The sequence below is a fragment of the Pseudophryne corroboree genome, chromosome 10, assembly GCF_028390025.1.
Source record: "Pseudophryne corroboree isolate aPseCor3 chromosome 10, aPseCor3.hap2, whole genome shotgun sequence".
NCBI lineage: Eukaryota > Metazoa > Chordata > Amphibia > Anura > Myobatrachidae > Pseudophryne > Pseudophryne corroboree.
In genome coordinates this window covers 81,170,541-81,182,965 of record NC_086453.1, presented here as the reverse complement: position 1 = coordinate 81,182,965, position 12,425 = coordinate 81,170,541, and the positions used below count along the sequence as shown (strand labels likewise).

The following is a 12,425-nucleotide window of genomic DNA, read 5'->3' as shown; positions in this document are numbered from 1 at the left end:
AAGCAGCGCGGACTTCTGCAGCGCTGCCCGCCGGCTAAAGTGTGTGAAGGAGCTGTGGGCGGCAGCGTGGCAGCGCTGCAGCTAGCGGTGGGGTTGCCGGGGCTGGAGATAACAGAGGCAGTACGGAACCGGCACAGCGGCAGGTGCCCACAAAACTGCGCTAAGAAGCGTGGAGTGTGCCAGAAAGTGACGCTCCTCCGTGCCAGAGAGCCCCTGCTGAGCATGCTGATGTGGGGTGCCGCTATCACCGCCGATACCACCGCCGTCTGTCGCTACGATCGCCTCTGCCTGATTGACAGGCAGAGGCGGTCGATGGGCGGGAGGGGGCGAAACGTTGCCGGGGCTGGAGATAACAGAGGCAGTACGGAACCGGCACAGCGGCAGGTGTCCCACAAAACTGCAGCTAAGAAGCGTGGAGTGTGCCAGAAAGTGACGCTCCTCCGCGCCAGAGAGCCCCTGCTGAGTATGCTGATGTGGGGGGTCAAGCACACAGTGAGCCGGTGCCCGTCTGTCTGTATGGCATACCCCCTCGCACACTCACATACCTCCCCACTGTCCCGATTTTCGCGGGACAGTCCCATTTTTTGGGGTCTGTCCCGCTGTCCCACCCGCGGGCCGCAGTGTCCCGCGGTTGGGGGGGGTTGGGAAGTTCCTGTACTCGCTGTACTGCTTAACAGAGCAGCGGTGAATAGACGCTGTGCGCATGCGCACAGCGTCTATTTAGTGGAGACAGAGGGAGAGGGGGCATCAGGGGGGGTCCGGCAGCAGAGCTGGATTAAGGGGGGGGCCCAGGGGGTACGTACCCTGGGCACCACAGTTTTAGGGGGCTCCCCGGCTGGAGTAGTTCTGTCCCACCTCTAAAGCTCCCCCGTCCTGCCAGCAACAGCATTGTGCTAGTCAGCACACGCTGCTGCGTGTTGGCAGGTTTGTAGTGTTGCTGCCTCCCTGCTTTCTTCTGCCTGTGCGGGTGTGTAGGGGGGAGCGACAACCCCCTCTGGATTTACCCCTAGCTGAGGGGCCAAAATCCCATTAAAAAACAAAACAATTCCGCGATTAGGCCACGCCCCCAAACCCACAGCAGGTACAGCAATGAGATAGGGCCCCCCTGTCTCAAGTGCCCTGGGCCCCCCGGAGTCATAAGCCGCCCCTGGGGGCATGCCAGCAGCTCACAGAGTGCTGGGCATGCCTCATCACTGACGAAAATGGGGCATGGCTCGCGATCGAGGGTCCTCCGCTAAGACACGCCCCCTTTCGTTGGCCACACCCCCTTTTGCTGCGCATGTGTCCCTCCTTCTGCCTGAAGAAAGCTGGGAGGTATGGACCCCTGCCTGTGCCATGCCCATACCATCTGCTTCTGCTCCTAGTCTGCTATAGATTTGCCCAGATCTGTGACTCATTTGACTAACTCCGCCCAGTGTTGTGACTCCGCCCAGCGTTAGCAAATGAGGCACAAAGTCACAGATCTGGGCTATTATATAGGAGATTTTACATGGTAGATGGGACTTTGGGTCTGATTCAGAGGTGAACCCTATTATATCACAGCCATTGCATCTTTGTATGGAGCAGCTGTGCAAAATTCTGCAAGAACCACTGGAGGCATTTTAAGGACAGTAGCGGCTCTTGCCGCGGGCAAACGTGATTTTTGCCTGGGGGTGCCGCTACCACCGCCGATACCACCGCCGTCTGTCCCTTCCCATTGGTGCCAAGCGGTGCGCCTGACGTCACTGCGCACCACACAGCATTGTAGGAGTGGCGTCATAATTGACCTCTAGTGTCTGTGTGCAGCGCTATGGGAGAGACGTCATAACGTCTTTCCCATAGATCCGAGGAGCGGCTACCGGAGACGGAGGACAGCAGCAGCGGTCTGGAAGCAGGAGCAGGGCTGGTGAGTATTTTTTTTTTGTAAGCGCAGCCACCTGGGGCACATCAACAGGGGGCACATCTACTGAGGGCACAGCAACAGGGGGCACATCTACTGAGGACACAGCAATGGGGCACAACTATTGAGGGCACAGCAACAGGGAGCACAACTACTGAGGGCACAGCAACAGGGGGCAAAACTACAGGGGCATAGCAGCAGGGGGCAAAACTACAGGGGCACAGCAACAGGGGGCAAAACTACAGGGGCACAACTACTGAGGGCACAGCAACAGGGGGCAAAACTACTGAGGGCACAGCAACAGAGGGCAAAACTACAGGGGGCACAGCAACGGGGGGCAAAACTACAGGGGCCGAATCTACTGGGCGCAGAGCTACAGAGGGCATAACTCTGCTGGGGGCACAACTACAGTGGGCATAACTGTGGCCACGCCGCTTCCCTATGAAGCCACGCCCCTATTTTTGTTGCGCGCCTATGGTGCGCACTAACCCTGTTTTCCCTATTTGGGGGGGGGGGGGGGGGGGGGAACCGGTGGTGGGGGCCAAGGGAAGGTGATTAGGGTTGCAGTACCCTTTGTTTTTGCCATGCAGCAGGTTGTTGTTGTTGTTGTTGTTGTTTTTTTTGAGGGGGGGAGGTGAAGAAAAATTTGCTATGGGGCCCCACGAGTCATAGCTACGCCCCTGTTTATATTGATTAATAAAACTCAAAAGACATGCACCGGCACCCTAGGCAGCTGCCCAAAGCTGCCTAATGGTAAAGCCAGCCCTGCCCTCAGGCAGTGAGGCCTACCGTGGGTTTCCTTTGCAACCGTATGGGCCAGCCCGACCCTGGTTATAACAGTTATTCCAGATTCTCCATATAAGCTTCTCTTAGTCCCCTGTTCACTGCCAAAATGGAGATCAGCAACAATCATCAATGGGCAAACATTTTTAAGGTTTCTACCCAAAAAGAATCCTAAAACAGAGTAACAATGTCTAATTATCTGAGCATAACAAACAAATGACATACAATAGGAATAATATACAAATGACATACAATAGGAATTAATAATAATAATAATAATAATAATAATAAGAATAATAATAGGAGCTGTTGGCTACTGTGATAACATTAAAACAGCCATTAGTAACTGGCCTATGGGGGTCATTCTGACCCGATCGCAGGCTGCAGTTTTTCGCAGCATAGCGATCGGGTCAGAACCGTGCATGCGTCGGAGCATGGCCGCCCGTCGCTGAGCTACGATCGCCTATGCCTGATTGACAGGCAGAGGCGGTCGATTGGCGGGAGGGGGCGAAACGGCATTTGGCCGCCGTTTCGTGGGCGTGGTCCGGCCAACGCAGGCATGGCCGGACCGTGCGGGGACTGGCCTGCAGCGGCTGCGTGACGTCACATGCAGCCGCTGCAGACCGGGGAGCGATGAGTAGCTCCCAGCCAGCATGCTAAAGCTGCGCTGACTGGGAGCTACTCTTGAAGTGCAAAGGCATCGCCGCTGTGCGATGCCTTTGCACTTCTGCGGTGGGGAGGGGCGGCACTGACATGCGGGGCGGACTAGCCCTGTGCTGGGCGTTCCCCCGCATGTCTGTGTTCATGATCGTAGCTGTGCTAAATTTAGCACAGCTACAATCAACTCGGAATGACCCCCTATGTGTGTAGATACTGGTGGTGTGGTACGGTTGGAATGAGGATGGATGATGGATAGTGGAGACTTACTGTAAGTCAGGGTAGAAATCTCAAAGTAGTCAGCAACTGACAACCTTGTCTGTCCTACTCCATTTGTATTGCTTGAACATCCTTCTTGTTCTGGAGAAAGCTTTCATGCTGCACAGGGTTATCCAGCAGTTTGGAGTAACTACGTGTCTGGTGTTCACTGCATCTTTAGCATCCTGTCCACTGCTACAACCAGAGTCAGGACAAGCGGCAGCTGCAATGCTGACCATATAGTGCAGGGGGAACCGCTTAGCACATATAAACATACATATTCCGATGTATGTAATATTTGTGCTGGCTGGTTATCCCCGGGGATCGCCAGTGTTCTGTGTCATGATTCTGACTGTAGTTCTCATATTTGGTGACTTACCTCTGCGATCTGTCCTGGATCCTGCATCTTTTCTGCTCACTGGGATAAACAGCTTGCCAGTACCATGAGTTTCCCGAGTGCTGAGTTCTCTGCCTGGAAGGTGAGAGTTAATGAGCTGTTGATTAACCTTCTGTGTGAATCTGAATTCAGCAAGTCTCTCTATGCTGTGCCTACACAGCAATCATTGTTGTCATTATAATACCAGGGGTAATCTGCGCACTGTGGTACCCTCTTACTACTACACAAACAAAGTGGCTGCTAAGCCTAACAGCGCTCAACCGCTACAGTGGTGTCTGCTTATGAAAATATTGTGCAACACGAATATTGATGAATAAAAAAAGAGAATATTTATTGAATGGTAATAACCCTAAGCAAGTATTGATGCTACTGTGGGCAAAATAAAGGAAATAAAGATCATTGATGTAGGGAAAATAGAAGAAATCTTTGAAAAATAAAACTTGAAAGGTGCAAGTCTGCACTATATCAATTAAACAGTGAAAATGCAGATATGATCATGAGTTATAAGTCATAAATGTTGTCACTTGTGATGGATTCTTCACAGGTGTGCTGTCTGTATACCACTACAGCTGGTAATGAGTCTTTAAGTCTTATCAACTGATGCTGACTCTAAAATGAAGCATAAATTGATGAATGGGTTAAAGAAAATTAAATCAAAAGGTCCTAGTCCTAAACGGACTGTGATTGTCCTTGTAAGTCTCTTTACAGATAGAGGACGGCGTCCCGTACCTCTAACGTTTGGGGGCAAGTGATGGTGCACTGTCGTTGCGGCCGTGAGATAAGGGGCACAGGTGTGGGTGGGCTGCGGGATCCTCGGGCTGCCCCGGACTGACTTACCCCTCTGCGTCCGTGCCTTCCCGTGGTTTGTCCTTTTACGGATCTCTCCGTGAGTTGGCTCCGTGCGCCGAGTTAGTCGTTGTCGGGGGAGAGGGTGCTCTGCCTGCAGGGTCTGAACGAAACCTGCGGCTGGGACACACTTCTCCACTACGGAGACTCACCTGCGGGATCCTCTTTCTGCCAGTCCGTCTGTGCGGCTTACCGGTGACTTGTCAGCACCGTTGCTCTCGATCCTTCAACCATCAACAGACAGTGGCAAAGTGCAAGAAAAGATCGAGAGCAACGGCGCTGACAAGTCACCGGTAAGGCGCACAGACGGACTGGCAGAAAGAGGATCCCGCAGTCCCGGGATCCGGTTTCCCGAGTCCCGGGTTCGACCCCCGGTCAGGGATTGCTCCTTACTACTTCATCTCACTGATTCCCATTTCCCACAGACCAGCCAAATATACACATACTGTAGTCCTCCAGTTACCCGCACGGACTTCACATACACGCCGGGATCACAAAAACCACAGTCATGACATTTTGTGCAAGGATATGGGTCGTTGGGTCGACTCAACTTAGGTCGACAGTCATTAGGTCGACCACTGAAGGTCGAGATGGGCATTAGGTCGACATGCACTAGGTCAACATGGGAATTATGTCGACAAGTACTAGGTCAACAGGTGAAAATGTCGACATGAGCTTTTGGACTGTTTTTGGTGTCGTTACCTGCCAGCACATATATTTGTTATGATTCCAGCACACTGGTCAGAGGAGATCTTATGGCAAGGACCGGAGCACTGGAACGGAATGCTGGGGAAGGGAGCAGGACAGGAAAATAGCCCCTGGCGCCCTAACTCTGTTGTCTCACCCGTGTTGTCAGAAATCCCCTGCGAGACTATGGTTTCTTGAGCCCTTGGCAGCCGCGTTTGAAGGGCGGATTATGTCTGCCCAACTTCGATGCCCCCCGGTCTTAATGAGAGACAAAGGGAAACCCGAGACAGGGTGATAACAAGAGGCCCTCTAACTAAACAACCAGGCCAGGGGCTAAGCAAACTCAAAACTATAATATGTGCGGAGAAACCGCCAGGGAAAAGGACAACCAAAATATCCACTTGTCCAATTCTCCCTACGGCACCGCCGAGTACCAGAGAGGACTTGTGGAAGCGGAACCCTCCGCAAATGCTCCAAACACAAAATATAAAAGGTAAAGCGGCTAAGCCGCAACACACGGCAGAGCCGCAACTCACGAACACCACTGGATATAAAACGGTGAACAGTCAGGACTCCAGGGAACCAAACGACCTCTTGGGATGAGATGACAACTCCCGAATACCGGACTTCTGAGGACTGGAATGACCGGATACAGCAGGACTGGAAACAGACTCTCAGCAAACAAAGGCAGCATGCAGGAAGCTATTACCGGCGTCTGTGAGAAGCCCTGGGAGTGTATTTAACAAGGAGTCCTCCAATCAGCTGCTAAAGGCTGATTAGAATAAATGCCGTGCAGCTGCCTTGCTGCACGGCCAGAGAGCAGGTGAATATCTAATTTCCTAAAGCCTAGCAACGGAGAACGCGGTCCGCCAGTGGCGTCCCCGTTGCTAGGGTCCGTGCGGCTCAGCGCGCCCGGCGTCTAGCGTTGCTAGGGAGCCGGCGGCTGTACGTGCACGGTGTCTCTAGTTGCTAGGCGCCGGGCCGCGCAGACCATCAAGCGGACCCCGGCGCCTAACAGTACCCCCCCCTTGAGGAGGGGTCAAGGAACCCCTAAAGCCAGGTTTCTGAGGAAATTCCCGAAAAAAAAATGCCCTCTTGAGCCTCGGGGCATGAAGATCCTTATCCAGGACCCAAGACCTTTCCTCCGGACCATAGCCTTTCCAGTGAACCAGAAAATACAGCCGATCCCGGGACAATTTGGAATCGAGAACCTTCTCTACCAAGAACTCCTGTTGTCCCTGTACATCCACTGGAGATCTACCCTGAGAGATCTTCCGAGGAAATCTACTGGAAGAAACGTATTGTTTCAACAGGGAACAATGAAACGTATTTCCAATCCTGAGAGATCTTGGTAAACGTAACCGAAAGGCAACTGGGTTGACTCTTTTAATAATAAGAAATGGCCCAATAAATTTGGGTCCCAGTCTAGCCGAGGATTGTCGAAGCCTGATGTTGCGAGTCGACAACCACACCCTATCTCCCACCTTAAAAGTGCAAGGACGTCGGAGCCTGTCAGAAAATTTCTTCTCTCGAAAGGCCGCTTTTCTGAGAGCAAGGTGCACCTTTTTCCAAATGGCTCTGAGATGGGAGGTTAAGGTAAGCGAGGAGACTGAGGAATGATGAAAAAAAGAATTAGCTCTGGGGTGAAAACCAAAAACTGAAAAGAATGGAGACTCTTTAGTGGAGGAATGACAAGAATTATTGTAAGCAAATTCAGCCAACGGAAGAAACTCGGACCAATCATTCTGGAGTTTGGCTGAATACAAGCGCAAATATTGTTTCAATGATTGGTTAACTCGTTCGGTTTGCCCGTTGGATTGTGGGTGGTAACCGGATGTTAACGACAATTTCATCTTCAATGAGGCACAAAAACATTTCCAGAATTGTGCGATGAATTGTGGACCCCGATCAGAAACAATATCAGTAGGCAACCCATGAAGCCTGAATACATGGCGGAGAAACAAAACTGCCAACCCTTGGGCAGAAGGCAATCGGGGAAGAGCAATAAAATGAGCCATTTTACTAAAACGGTCCACTACCACCCATATGACTCGGAATCCGGCTGAAAGGGGAAGGTCAACCACAAAATCCATGGAAATATGAGACCACGGCCTGAGAGGAACATTTAAGGGCATAAGTTGCCCGATGGGCAAGGAACGGGGAACCTTATGCTGTGCACAAACCTGACATGAATAAACAAATTCCTTGACGTCTTTAGAAAGACCAGGCCACCATACTGAGCGAGAGACTAACTCCAATGTCTTAGAGACTCCTGGATGCCCTGAAACTTTGTTATCATGGAATTCCGTTAAAACAGTAGCTCTCAAAAACTCAGGGACGTAAAGACGACCAGCAGGAGTAATTCTAGGAGCTTGGTGTTGAAGCTGTTTTAACTGGGTAAATAAATCTTGTGTGAGGCCCGCCCAGATGACCGAAGATGGAAGTATGGGGGTAACAGGATTGTTATTGTGAACCGGAAGAAAGCTACGTGACAGGGCATCAGCCTTAGTATTCTTGGAACCAGGCCTGAAAGTGATTATAAATTTGAAACGCGTAAAAAATAATGCCCAACGTGCCTGCCGGGCATTAAGCCGCTTAGCCGATTCAATGTATTGCAGGTTCTTATGGTCAGTCAATACCGAAATAGTATGTTTTGCTCCCTTCAGCCAATGCCTCCACTCCTCGAAAGCCCACTTTACCGCCAGTAACTCCCGATTACCAACGTCATAGTTGGATTCAGCGGAGGAGAATTTCCTGGACATAAAGGCACAAGGATGTAACTCCAGAGACTCCGGATCCTTTTGAGAAAGGATAGCACCCACTCCAACCTCCGAGGCATCAACCTCCACCACAAAGGGCAATTCTGGATTAGGATGTCTGAGGACTGGAGCCGAGACAAAGGCTTGTTTCAAGGCCCGGAAGGACAACTCAGCTTCACGCGACCAGTTGGTAGGATCCGCTCCTTTCTTTGTCAGAGCTACAATGGGAGCAACCAGGTCAGAAAAAGAATGAATGAACCTCCTATAATAATTCGCAAACCCTAAAAAGCGCTGAATTGCTTTTAAATTGGTGGGTTGCGCCCAACTAAGGATGGCCTGGAGTTTCTTTGGTTCCATGGAAAATCCCTGAGGGGAAATGATGTACCCTAAAAAAGATACTTCCGTGACATGAAACTCACACTTCTCCAGCTTGGCATATAAATGATTCTCACGTAACTTTTGAAGAACCAGACGCACCTGGGTAACATGTTGTTCCATTGATTCAGAAAAAATCAGGATGTCGTCTAAGTAAACGACCACGAATTTCCCTAGGAAGTCACGGAGCACATCGTTAATGAGGTCTTGAAAAACTGCCGGAGCAGTGAACGGCATCACCAGGTATTCGTAGTGACCCGACTGAGTACTGAAGGCCGTTTTCCACTCATCTCCAGATTTAATTCGGATGAGGTTGTACGCTCCTCTAAGGTCAATTTTAGAAAAAATCACAGCAGAACGTAACTGATCAAAGAGTACAGAAATCAACGGCAAAGGATAGGTGTTTTTAACGGAGATCTTATTCAGGGCTCTAAAATCAATGCAAGGTCTAAGCGAGCCATCCTTTTTCTCCACAAAGAAGAAGCCTGCACTTAAAGGAGATTTTGATGGTCTAATAAATCCTTTCTCAAGGCTCTCCTTTACATAATCATTCATAGCCGCAGTTTCTGGCCCGGATAATGCATATAATCTTCCCTTTGGCAATGCGGCACCAGGAATTAACTCAATAGCACAATCATAAGGCCGATGGGGAGGCAGAATGTCCGCATTGCCTTTGGAGAAAACATCAGCAAACTCCTGGTATTCCACCGGAATGAGTTCTGGAATGATAGCTGCTACTCTGACTGGAAACGTGATACATTCCTTATCACAAAAAGTACCCCAATGTGAAATCTCCCCCGACCGCCAATCAATGGTGGGATTATGAAAGGCCAGCCAAGGGTGACCCAGAACAACTGGAACTGCTGGGCAATGTGTAAGAAAGAACTCGATTTTCTCGGAATGTAGAGCTCCTACTGTAAGTAGTACAGGGGGTGTACGGAGAGAAATAATCCCATTAGACAGCGGACTCCCATCTAAGCCATGCATGGTGACACACCTACCCAAAGGTAACTGAGGAATGCCTAAGGCCTTAGCCCAAGTTAAATCCATAAAGTTTCCTGCAGCTCCACTGTCAACAAAAGCCGACACCGAAGAACTGAGGCTGCCAAAGGAAACTTTAACTGGGACTAAAAGGGAGTTATTCGAGGAGATAAGCTGCAGACCTAGGTGAACCCCCTCACAATTCACCTGGTCAAAGCGTTTCCCGACTTGTTCGGACAATTACGAGCAAAATGTCCCTTACCCCCACAGTACAGACAAAGACCAGAATTTTGCCTTCTGGCTCCTTCTTCAGGAGACAGCCGGGAGAGACCCATCTGCATGGGCTCCTCTACATCTTCAGGAATGGAATATACACACGGATTTGACCTTACAAGTGCTCCTTTTTCAGCCCTCCGCTCTCTGAGACGACGATCAATCTTAATAGAAAGCTCCATGAGTTTATCGAGAGTCTCAGGAGCGGGGTACTGAAGGAGACTGTCTTTTATAGACTCTGATAAGCAGAGGCGAAACTGACTGCGCAGGGCTGGGTCATTCCAGCAACAGTCGTTCGACCAACGGCGAAACTCCGTACAATAAACCTCCGCAGGATTTCTACCCTGTCTGAGAGCGCGCAACTGACTTTCAGCGGACGCCTCTCTATCAGGGTCATCATACAAGAGCCCTAAAGACTCAAAAAAAGCGTCAACTGACAACAATGCCGGATCCTCTGCTCTTAAACCAAAAGCCCAGGTCTGAGGATCCCCCTGGAGCAAAGAAATAATAAACCCGACCCGCTGAGATTCAGTACCCGAGGAAGTCGGTCTTAAACGAAAATAAAGTTTACAGGATTCTTTAAAATTAAAAAACTCTTTTCTATCACCAGAAAAACGGTCAGGCAAATGCATCTTTGGTTCAGGGACTACCCTTGGGGAAGCTCGCAAAAGATCTTCCTGCGACTTCACCCGAAGAGAAAGATCCTGAACCATCTGAGTAAGTTCTTGAATCTGGCTGACTAAGAGCTGACCAGGATTTGGCCCTAAACCTGTTGGATTCATGAGGCCGATAAACTCTCACAAAACTGAATGAGAAAAAATTAAACCCCGTTTAATTTAAAGTTTTGGTATGGCCGGTAATAATGTTATGATTCCAGCACTCTGGTCAGAGGAGATCTTATGGCAAGGACCGGAGCACTGGAACGGAATGCTGGGGAAGGGAGCAGGACAGGAAAATAGCCCCTGGCGCCCTAACTCTGTTGTCTCACCCGTGTTGTCAGAAATCCCCTGCGAGACTATGGTTTCTTGAGCCCTTGGCAGCCGCGTTTGAAGGGCGGATTATGTCTGCCCAACTTCGATGCCCCCCGGTCTTAATGAGAGACAAAGGGAAACCCGAGACAGGGTGATAACAAGAGGCCCTCTAACTAAACAACCAGGCCAGGGGCTAAGCAAACTCAAAACTATAATATGTGCGGAGAAACCGCCAGGGAAAAGGACAACCAAAATATCCACTTGTCCAATTCTCCCTACGGCACCGCCGAGTACCAGAGAGGACTTGTGGAAGCGGAACCCTCCGCAAATGCTCCAAACACAAAATATAAAAGGTAAAGCGGCTAAGCCGCAACACACGGCAGAGCCGCAACTCACGAACACCACTGGATATAAAACGGTGAACAGTCAGGACTCCAGGGAACCAAACGACCTCTTGGGATGAGATGACAACTCCCGAATACCGGACTTCTGAGGACTGGAATGACCGGATACAGCAGGACTGGAAACAGACTCTCAGCAAACAAAGGCAGCATGCAGGAAGCTATTACCGGCGTCTGTGAGAAGCCCTGGGAGTGTATTTAACAAGGAGTCCTCCAATCAGCTGCTAAAGGCTGATTAGAATAAATGCCGTGCAGCTGCCTTGCTGCACGGCCAGAGAGCAGGTGAATATCTAATTTCCTAAAGCCTAGCAACGGGGAACGCGGTCTGCCAGTGGCGTCCCCGTTGCTAGGGTCCGTGCGGCTCAGCGCGCCCGGCGTCTAGCGTTGCTAGGGAGCCGGCGGCTGTACGTGCACGGCGTCTCTAGTTGCTAGGCGCCGGGCCGCGCAGACCATCAAGCGGACCCCGGCGCCTAACATATTACATACATCAGAACATGTATGTTTATATGTGCTAAGAGGCAGAGGTGTAGCTAGGCGCCATGGTGCCTGGAGCAAGGATATGTTTTGACGCCCCCTCCCCTGTACTGATTTGGGGGCTTGGCCAACATGTGGTGTCATGTCACATTTGCAAAGAAACAATATTTAAATTGGTGACAGGGCCAGTTCTAGACCTTGTAGAGCTCATTGCGAAAGTTTCCTTTGGGTGCCCCCCATGTACAAAATATGTACAGTGCGCGCTGAAGGCAAGCAGCTAAAATATTGGGCGTGGCCACATAATAGTACCAATTCACATCTTACACCGCACATTACATCACACAGTAGAGCTGCTTATACATGTTACGCCACACAGTAGTACCTCTTATACATGTTACGCCACACAGTAGAGCTCCTTATACACGTTACACCACAGAAGAGCCCTATGGAGGTAGCTGTATTCAATTATTTACTTTTTTTTTTAATTCAAATAAATTATAAACACTGTGTCTGCCCCTCGACTGACCTGACCTCAAAACCCCCCAATCCCTTAATGAAAATAATGCCGCAGATGTGACTTCCCACAGACTTGATAATCCCCCCAATCTTTTTATGAAAATAATGTCCCAGAATTCCCTGAGGGGCAGAAATAGCTGCTCTGCAACAGCTTGAGGGGCAGAGAGA

The 12,425-nt window shown here is 50.3% G+C and overlaps 1 long non-coding RNA gene across 1 annotated transcript in view; it reads right to left on the bottom strand.

Annotated features, from left to right (window-relative positions):
* The window catches only part of LOC134966073 (uncharacterized), a 185,741-nt gene that overhangs the window by 81,477 nt on the left and 91,839 nt on the right, over positions 1–12,425 (bottom strand). Inside the window, exon 5 of the long non-coding RNA XR_010188587.1 lies at positions 3,957–4,049. This is a non-coding gene — a long non-coding RNA (uncharacterized LOC134966073). The remainder of the gene's footprint in view (positions 1–3,956; positions 4,050–12,425) is intronic.